The sequence below is a fragment of the Saccostrea cucullata genome, unplaced genomic scaffold, assembly GCF_032062105.1.
Source record: "Saccostrea cucullata isolate Sc308-1 unplaced genomic scaffold, CSIRO_AGI_Scuc_v1 ctg5710, whole genome shotgun sequence".
In the NCBI taxonomy this organism is placed as follows: Eukaryota; Metazoa; Mollusca; class Bivalvia; order Ostreida; family Ostreidae; genus Saccostrea; species Saccostrea cuccullata.
The window spans coordinates 26,926-37,295 of record NW_026929319.1 but is presented as its reverse complement, the minus strand read 5'-3'; the positions used below and the strand labels follow the sequence as shown (position 1 = coordinate 37,295).

Here is a 10,370-nt window from a genome sequence, read left to right as displayed (position 1 = left end):
GCTTTCATTTTTTCAAATAAAAAATGTGAAAACAAAATTGTATGTGTCTATTTTTATTTCCCAATTAATCAAAGATATGAGGTCTTACATATCTTACAGGTGTATTCCTTGTGACAAGGTCTTTCAATTGTGATCCCTTGACCTTGGCGTTTAAACTTGCATTTGAAAACTTTTTAACCTTTGTCATGAGCTGCCATGCGAGTAAATTAGTTTCGCAAACACATCTTGTTTATTCAGTTGTACATGTATATATATGGCACGCCAAAATACACAAAAATGAGCTAAACCTAGTTTCACAATTGGTAAAGTAGGTTTATCAACTGTAAACTATAGTTTTCAAACCGTTAACTATAGATAACGATTCGTTAACTATAGTTAACGATTGTAAAAGTATATTTAATGGTTGTTAACTATAGTTTACGAATGCTAATCTAAATTTATCTGTCTGTAATAAAACGTTAACAATAGATTTTGTTCATAAACATAGATTCACGTCTGTAAACTATAATTTACTAGCTCCGTGTGAACGATAAGCGAAACTAATTCGAATTAAATTTTGAGCCATGCCTAATGGCAAAATTAGGTCAAATGCCATATGTCCGTGGTCAAATTGAAGTATTTGTGCTATTTTTGAGTGAAAACTAAGGAAAATTGTGTTAATTACTAAAATGTTGTGTACTGACACTGTATTTGTAACATTATGTCAAATGCATCTGCTCCTGCATAAGGTGGCGTGATTTGCAAATGACGTCATAATAGCCTTACTGACGCCTGGCGGTAGAAGTAGAATTTTAATTCGCATTAGTTTACTTCACATTAGCTGTCGTGTGAACGCAATTTAATTAATTCACATTAGTTTGATTCGCATTAGTTTACTTCACATTAATTTACTGCGAATTAAACTCGTCATGTGAACAGGGCATAAAATCCTAGAAACTTTGATACTGTCAGTATGAAACAGCTTGAATCAAATAAATTGTAAAGTTCAGTCTTTCTTGCTTTACAGAGACAAAATGCTCAAAAAAAAAAAGAAAAAAAGTGTGTTTATGAAACACTGATGCTCTGGATAGTAGCTGATGACAAAGGCTTAAGTTTATCAAATGCAAGTCAAACTTGCAAGGTCAAGGTCAAAAGATAAAAAAATATTGTTAACCAAAGAAAGGACTTGTCTCAATGAATAGACTAGTGAAAAATGAAAGCCCAAACACCAACCATTTAAAAGTGATGACAAAATTTTATTTTTTGTTAAAAGTAGGTTGAAATCAAAGGTCAAGGTTAAAAGATAAAAATTAATGGTACTCGTGGGAGGCCTTGTCTTAAGAAATACACGTGTGAAATATAAGCCCTAGCACCAGCTGTTCATAAGTTATGACCAAGGCAGGTACATTTTTTTTTCAAAATAAGGTCAAACTCCAAGGTCAGAGTCAGGAGGTCAAAATTGTTTGTATCTCAACAAAGGTCTTGTCACAAGAATTTAGAAGGTCTAATTTTAACTATTCAAAAGTTAAGGACATGTTTAAAAATTCATACCTTTTAGCAAAAATTGGACAATCTCCAAGATTTAAGAATTCTCTCGAAGAAAGCTTGAATGCATATGTGAAAAAATATGAAAACCATATAGCTCCTTGAAATCAAACGGGTAATAATCAAGTTTTGTGGACAAACAGACAGATGTACGTACAGGGAAAAGACGATATTCCCCCGAATCTTCGTTTACAGGGCTAAAAAAAAATGTACGAGGGGTGTTAGAAAAGTTCGCGGACAAGTTCTATTGTGAGCGCGCTATTTCCACGAAACCGGTCAAACTTTCCAGATAAAATATTAACCTATTTTCCAATAAATATACAAAAATTTGGTGCTCTCCGGTGATCATTGAAAAATAAACGGCTTTTTTATTTTGATAAATCTTGCTTCACGGAGCATGCTCCATTTTGGCACGTTTACATTACAAAGACTCTTTATTAAAATTAAAAATTGCACAATTGTAGCGCAAAGAGATTTATGATATTTTACCTATTGCTAAAGTATTCATGAAACGTCACTTGGAGAAATTTTGAATTAAATTGGAGGGTGTATGACTGTTTTATGGTCATTTATAAATGATCAACACGTAAAAATACAGCCAAAAATCGGAACGTCATTGAGCGTCATGGAGCACTGCACTACGTAGAAATTATGTGTGTAGACAGTAAAATGTCTAAAAAGAGATTAAAATTTTCAAGATGCTGCCGGAAATTTCCTACACACACAAAGGACAAAAGTTTTCAAATGATTGTGACTTCATATAAATGGAAGGATTAACATTTTGAATGATTAACTCCATCGATACTTCAATACCCTCTTATCGCATGGACATTGTGCCTATATGGTTTTGCAGTTTTCAAACCTGATCAATTTACTGCATAGACGTTTTTAAAGATCTCGAAAATATCCGAATCAATACAATCCGAATTAGTATAAAAGACATTATAGTAGAACGGTAACATGTCTTGATATGGATGTTCAATTTTAAAGTAGAAAAAAGATAGGAAAAATCTGAAGAAAGGAAAGATTTATAGAACTGCGACAAAGTATAACGGATTGAAATCTGGTTGTCACGTCGCCTTACGTCAAGGGATTGCTCCGTGAATCCTATGACATAATAGTAAAAATCGTTGTAAATTTTCAAGATTTTAGTAAATGGACCTGATTTTTTACATACTAATAAACAAAATGTAGGAATTTATTCAGACATAGGTCATACTTCACAGTACACAATAGATTTTCCGTAATTCAATGTGTCCGCGAACTTTTCTAACAACCCTCGTATTTACTAATTTCCGTTGAACACGTAGATAGCAATTTAAGATTTTTTTTGGGGGGGGGGGCAAAAATTTTTAGGGGGGGGGGGGAGAGGCACTATACCTATAAAAATTCCATGACAAAAAATTCAAAGAGGCACTATACCTATAAAAATTCCATGACAAAAAATTCAAAGAATTGTGGTCCCCTGCTTTCAGTGTCTTTGTGGGTGGGATATCATTTTTAATGACATATTGTGTCAAATCTTGTCATATATATATAGGTACATGTAATGCACGTCAGATATGAAAGCCCTATCTCTTCTCAATCAAAAGTTATAAGGAAGTTTATCCTGCAACTACCCCTTGCATTGACCTAATAAAGGTAACCTAATAAACCAAAGCTTTATCCGGTCACAGCCCTAATATAGCCTCGTGCATGTATTCCGACGTTCTAAAAGCATATACTGCAATGTTTACGCCATGGCGTCATAGTTTCAACTGCAGAGATGTGCCTAAATCTGTCGGAAATAGCTTGTTTTGGACGTTCAAATGTAAAATTTTGTTGCAGGATAAACAAAATACATGATAACTGTCTTGAAATATAGGCGATATTTGGGCTCGGGTCGAAAACGTAAGAGGGCTCGGCAAGCCTCGCCCTCTATCACGTTTTCTTACCCTCGCCCAAATATCGTTTATATTTCAAGACAGTAACCATGTATTTTATATGAAACTGATGACCCCGTATGGCAAAATAGGGAAGATTCAACTTTTCTTAAATGCAAATTAAATATATATATTGGTAGTTTCTTAAGAAAGGTCTTGCCACAAGTATTACATATGTGAAGTATGAAAGCCCTTGCCAAAACTGTTAAAAAATTACGGCCAAGGTTAAAGATTTCAAAAAGTGGGCCAAACTCAAAGGTCAAGGTCAAAGTTGTTGGTATTCAAAGAAAGGTCTCCTCACAAGGATTACATAACTATGTGAAGTATGAAAGCCCTAGCCCTTACCGTTCAAAAGTTATGGCCAAGGTTAAAGTTTTTTCATAAATACGGAAATCTCCGAGGTCAAGGTCAAAAGGTCAAAGTTGTTGGTATACAATAAAAGGTATTGTCACAAGGAATACATATGTGAAATATGAAAGCCCTAGTATCTACCAATCGAAAGTTATGGCCAAAGTAAAAGTTTGGAATATTTGTGTAAAAGTGGGTCAAACTCCAAGGTCAAGGTCAAAAGGTCAAATGTGGTGGTACTCAAAGAAAGGTTTTGTCCCTAGGATTTAATACACTTGTGAAATATGAAAGTCATAGCTCCACTAAATCAAAAATTATGAGGAAGGTTAAAGTTTTTGTGACGGACAGACAGCTAGACTGACAGACGGACAAACTGACAGACGAATGAGATTTAATGTTCCCTCGCTTTCGCGAAAGCGGAGGACAATAAGACAAAAATCCTTGATGGGGGTGGATCTATTAGGATTTTTTTCCTATCCTATACTATTATATCAGCCAAGTTATTGGAGACACTCCCTCCCCAAGGTTCCTATGCCCATATGATACAAGTTTCGTACTTGTTATAGTTTTAAATGTACTTGGACACAGATATGAAGTCAATATTTTCTTTATAATATTACGACTTATATATTTTAATAGCGTTTCACACAAAAATTAATTAAAAATCTTATTTCATTTAAAAGTTATTAAAACTTCAAATTTGTTGGCGGGTTTGATTGACACATCGTTGCAGTTTCACAAATTTTAACCTTATTCTTAATCCTTAGGAAAAGTGGCAATCTTGTTGTGTATTAATGAGAAATATTAAAACTTTTATCCAGAAAAATAATTTTATTCAGAGTAGAAATGTTAGAAAGCAAAATTCATTCACAAGTATCGTCATTCCGAACTGAGAGTTGCGTACAGAGTTTAGCAAATTGAGCACACTCGTGTTATGTACACAGTTTCTGTAAACAGGCCACGAGTTCTGTTATTGTTGTTGTTTACAATTCACCGGGTGCGTTCAATCGTCACAGTCTGCTTACCACAACTGCACGGACTGACAATATATTGCGTGTTTGTTTTGCTTTCGAACATGTCTACTCTGAATTTTCTGGATTATAGTATTAATATTTTTCATTTATACACAACGAGATTGCCACTTTTTATAAGGATTAAGAATAAAAAATTAATTTGTGAAAGTGCAAAGATGTGTCAATCAAACCCGCCAAAAAATTTGAAATTTTAATATCTTTTATTTGAAATAACTTCAAGTAAGATTTTTAATTAATTTTTGTGTGAAATGCTATTAAAATATATAAGTCGTAATATTATGGAGAAAATAATAACTCCAAATCTGTGTCCAAGTACCTTTAATTTCTGAGATTGGCTTGCATTAATATTGTAATTATTGTTTGACTATAATGATATTATATCTTTCAAGTAATATTGTAATACAGCTGCAGCGCAGTGACGTAGCATCTTTTTTGAAAGGGGGCAGCTCAGGCACGTAGCATCCGGGGGCCGGGGGGCAGGGGGGGGGGGCTGCCCCCCCCCCCACTTTTTTCGCCAACCTTACTTATACTATAGGAAATGTTCATTGAAAGGCTGGTTGCCCCTCCCCCCCCCCCACTTTTTGTTGTATTAGGAAAATGTAGTATAAAAAATTGCTACTTAAAGAAGTTGGCATCGTAAAAAGTTGTCCTCTAACCACCCAACCACCCCCCCCCCCCCCTCCCCACGAAATAGGTTTTTCGTATTTGGACAACTTGTGTGTTTTTTTTTCTTTTTTTTTTTTGCTTGTCAACTTGTTCAGGTAAGTGAAAATTTTTTTTTTCTCCGGCTGCCCCCCCCCCCCCCCACTTTCAAAATCGATGCTACGTGCCTGCAGCTAGAGAAAAAAATTTACTTACCTGAAAAAGTTGACAAGCAAAAAAAAATCCTATTTCGTGTGTGTGTGTGTGTGTGTGGGGGGGGGGGGGGGTTAGAGGCCAAGTTTTTTCAATACCAATTCCAAATTTGTTCGCATACTACATTAGTAACATTACCCTTATTTCAATGTAGCAAAAAAAAAAAAAAGCGGGGGCAACCAGCCTTTCAATGTACATTTTCAATAGTAAAAGTTATGTTTGCGAAAAAGTGCCTGTAGCGTAACAGAATAAATGGGTGCCGACAAAAAAAAAAAAAATAATCCGGGAAAATTTCGGCTATATCATTAACGTTCCCGCCAAAATGTCAGTCAAAGAACATCCGGTGCTGCAAACAACCCGCTAAATTTAACTCCAACCTCCTGGTACAACAAGCCCCAATGTATTGTAAGTTAAAAAGCCGAGAAAAAACTTGTTGAAAGTTGCAGTATTTTAAATGAATAACCTTTTTCTTACATTTTCTATAAGCACCGAATTAGATGAGATCAAGGAGGATCGTTTTAAAGCTGGCGCATCAGTTCATCATCAAATCGCCATTGTTGGTCAGACTGCATATTCATAACTTCATTGCATAACCTGATAAGTCAGATAACGTCATTGGATTTGCTTTTTCTTAGACGGAAAATTTCAACACTGTCTTTTTTCAAGAATAAAAAATAATAATAAATTATGTTCTACGGTGCGACCGTTGGGGCGAGCGCAGTTACTTACTATCAAAAACCTTTACACAGCTTTTACTTGCACTGCCTATCCTCAGTTCATTAAAAAAGAAAACAATAAAAGAAATCACTTCTCAGGCGTCGGGATCGAGATTCCGAACTTATCGGAAGTTTCCGACAAAATCGGAAATACCCGAGTCGTTAAATGACGAAAGTATGACATCAAATAAAAAGTCCTGTTGACTTAGAACGCAAACGATAGTTTCGTGGCATGGATATTGCATTAAATCGTTGTTTGTAATTTTTTTCAAGTAAGTTGTTGCTATGTTTTAGCCACCATGTTGCTATGCACCGCAAAGGATTATTGGGAGTTTGGAATTTTTTGACGCGGTGAGAGAAAAATTTCTTGAAACAATGTGCAGATTTCAATCCGAATTTCCTCCGTTCGTACACGTTAGTCTATTGAGCTCGCTACGCCTCGCTGCGCTCGCTAATAATTTCATTTTAATTGCAGGTGCTAGACAGGATAAAAACAACAGTAGAGTTTCAAAGATGCAACAGTTGCGCACAGAGGCAAGCTTAATCAAAAAGGAAAAAACAACACACACACACACAATGCAAGATTAGTGTAAGAACATTTGGAAACAAGAAGTGTTTGTGAAACACTTAAACCCCCGTATGGCAGCCAATGGCGATCGAGGGTTAATATTTATTAAATGGCAATGCATGTTAAAATCCAAGGTCAAATTTTTGTTACCCAAAGGAAGGTCTTGCACAAGGAATACACCTGTGGAATATGAAAGTCTTAGCTTGTACTAACGGCTCATAAGTTATGGTCAAGGTTAAATTTTTTTAAAAAGTGGGCCAAACTCTAAAGTCAAGGTCAAATATTTTACACACAGAGCTGCCAGCCCTTACGATTTTGGCGTAAGGCGCACGAAATCAGCGTGTAAATTACGCCTTACGATTTCTCTCTATATTCTTACGATTTCAGTTTTTCTCCTTCAAAGTTTATAATATCGGTATTTTCATAGCTGGCAGTCTATTGTTTCTACTATTATAATATATTTATAATTCTTACAACGCTTGCTTGTATTATCTTCATTTCGGTTTTAAAGGCTGATCACACTCATGTCAATGTTTTAAAGTAAACAAAATGGAAACATGCCTCGATCAGTCTGAATGTCCATTTACAAAACATCTTCAGCAGCAGGGGGCCTAGGTGGTCCTATTAGTCATTTCAGAATGTTGGCAGCTCTGTACACATGTGAAAAATAAAAGTCCTAGCACCAACCATAAAGTTGTGGCTTTGATCAAAGTTAAGAAAATTATAAACAATTATTTTGAATTGATTATTCTTATGTGCAAAGTAATATTTTGTTTATTTCAATGCAAAAAAAAAAAGATTTGATATAAACCAATTACAGTCAATTCTCGAATTATCGCCATTCGATTCATCGCCATTTTCGCAATACCGCCATGATTTCCCAAGAACGTTTTTCCTGCTATATAAAATTCTCTTTATAACGCCGAATTCGCATACCGCCATCCACCACCCTGTTTTCACAACAAACGTCCATTTTTAAGTGTCAATTATCTCGATATACCGCCACAGGTGCATGTGGTCAGTGAAGCGCGGCTAATTGGTTGACGCTAACCCTGTTGTAAATCATGCAAAGCCAGACAAGGTACATGCAATTAAATAATTAAAGATTAAATACGAATTAAATAAACAATAATTTTAACATGAACTATTATATAAAAAAATTAAGAATTAAATAAACAATAATTTTAACATGAACTATTATATAAAAAAATTGTTTTCTATTAAATAAAAATCATTTAGTCACGACTTTGCCTTGAAAGCTGTCGTTGTTAAAGCATGCCGATAACAATATTATTTTAATGATCTCTGCTTTATTAGTTTAAACAAAACAAAAATTTGCTTTAAAAATTAATATACGGTATAAATTCTGGACGTTTCATTAACAATGATGCCATTAACAATGAATTTATTCAAGAATTCATTTTACGTACTATCGGCAATATCTTACGACGATCGACCCAGCATGTTTTTTTTTCAATATCACACTGCAGATTTACATGCATACACATATACTTGTCTTTATGTAAAAACTGCACATTTTGTTTTTAGCTAAACTGTACATAAAAAATTACTTGAAGTATTCTCAAATTAAGGAGTATGTATAATTTTATATACATGTACATGTAATAAAACGAATAGAAACGCGAATGGTATTGTTTAGAACGGTAACTCTACTTCTTGTTTCCTAAGTGATGGAAAATTCAATTCATCGCCAAATTCGTTATACCGCCATGATTTCTGGATTACAAAAGGTGGCGGTTTATCGAGAATTGACTGTAATATATTGTGATACATTGTATCTTGGCTCAAATATCTTGATACGTATCAATATAGAAAAAGTTGTATTGTCCCAGCCCTAACAAGGAATAAACTTGTGAAATATGAAAATTGTCCATCGTGGGGGTGGGGGGGATTACTATCACTGATTTCTTCAATGATTGTCTTTAAGAATATATGCCAACCATATTTTGTGTACAACACTTCAATTTGACAGCAATTTACAATAACATTTACCAAAGTCCTCTGAAAGGTCAAGGTCATTTCAGTGGCATATGTCAAATATTTGAGGAATTAGAAAGTCTTTGAACAGATGTAATAAACGTGTATGTATAAAGTAAGAACATGGGAATAAATTGAAAGACATTGAGCTTTTTACATTGGGAATATTTCAAAGCTTACTGGTGTTCAAAATGTTGAGTTGAATGTTGAGAGTGTTCTTAGTGACGTTATAGTGGAATTTGATGTCTTCTGTATTTGCACCAGGTTTATTAAATGGCACCATTGAATAGAAAAAGATTCTCTGAAAGGTTAGTTTTCTAGCTAGGTCACTACAGTTCACATTGCATCTTAGTGATTTCAAAATATTCTTTCATCGATGTTATAGTATGAAATACAATATGAACTGAAGTTTCTTTATCTATCATTGAAAAGCACATTGCAAAATACTACATATATTATATACATAAACTGAAGCTGTTGACCACAAGTAATTTGAGATAACAATCACAAAAGGGAGACTGTTTAAAGCTGTGATAGGAATTTAATTCTCGCTTTTTTTAATTTGCAGGTATTGAACAGTGGTGTTTAAAGGTCTTGACTAGGGAGTAATGCCTTTTATAGAGGGATTGGGCCATTGACAATAGCTTGATCTAAATAACATGTAAGACACAATAAGATTGAGACTTTTCCAGTATATCTCCTATCAGGTCAAATTTGCTAGTATACGTGTACATCTTTCTTTGAAGCAATACTGAGAATACCAAATGAAAATATACATTTGATTATTTGAATGAAATATAAGTGCATAGATGAATTTCTTTGCCCCGCTTAGCAGTTTATACTTTTCCATGCTCCAGTGATTAGTGTTATAAGGTGTTTATATGTGGAATTTTAAATGCAGGGTATAGGGAATTCATAACAGGTAGTGCTTGCATTACATGGAGATGGTCGTGGTTTGATGACTTGGACTGAAACTGAAATTAACAGCCCGGAAAGAAAAACCAACAAGTCCATTAACAGATCAATAAAGAAATTAGGTGTCCATCAAAACTTCTGGTGATGCCATTGTGACCAGAGAGCAGGACGAATTGCATGGTTCCATCCGATTGAGAGTAGACATGGATTGTACAGTGTTGGAATTCCAGTGAGGAAACTGACATGCTGTAAATTTCATGTATCTATTGTAAACAAAGGTAAGTCATGCTGAGTTGTGTTTTTTTCCCTAGAAGTATTGTAAAGCATGCATGATTATATATTTTTAGGTAATTATTAGGGAGAATAACTGAAACATGAAATGCTTTTCAAGTGAAACACTTGTCAAAGCAGTGCTTTGTCATTCATCAGTGAATTCAAAGAAGAGCTTTGTCATTAATAAAAAAAACATTCATGCAAACGACTGTTTGTG

The 10,370-nt window shown here is 34.5% G+C and overlaps 1 protein-coding gene across 1 annotated transcript in view; it reads left to right on the top strand.

Annotated features, from left to right (window-relative positions):
- Positions 1-6,021: 6,021 nt before the first annotated feature.
- Positions 6,022-10,370, top strand: part of LOC134280464 (rab effector MyRIP-like) — a gene marked incomplete at its 3' end in the record, with an annotated part of 31,270 nt that continues 26,921 nt past the window's right edge. Inside the window, exons 1-4 of the mRNA XM_062762871.1 lie at positions 6,022-6,083; positions 6,875-6,988; positions 9,534-9,626; positions 9,867-10,158. The remainder of the gene's footprint in view (positions 6,084-6,874; positions 6,989-9,533; positions 9,627-9,866; positions 10,159-10,370) is intronic.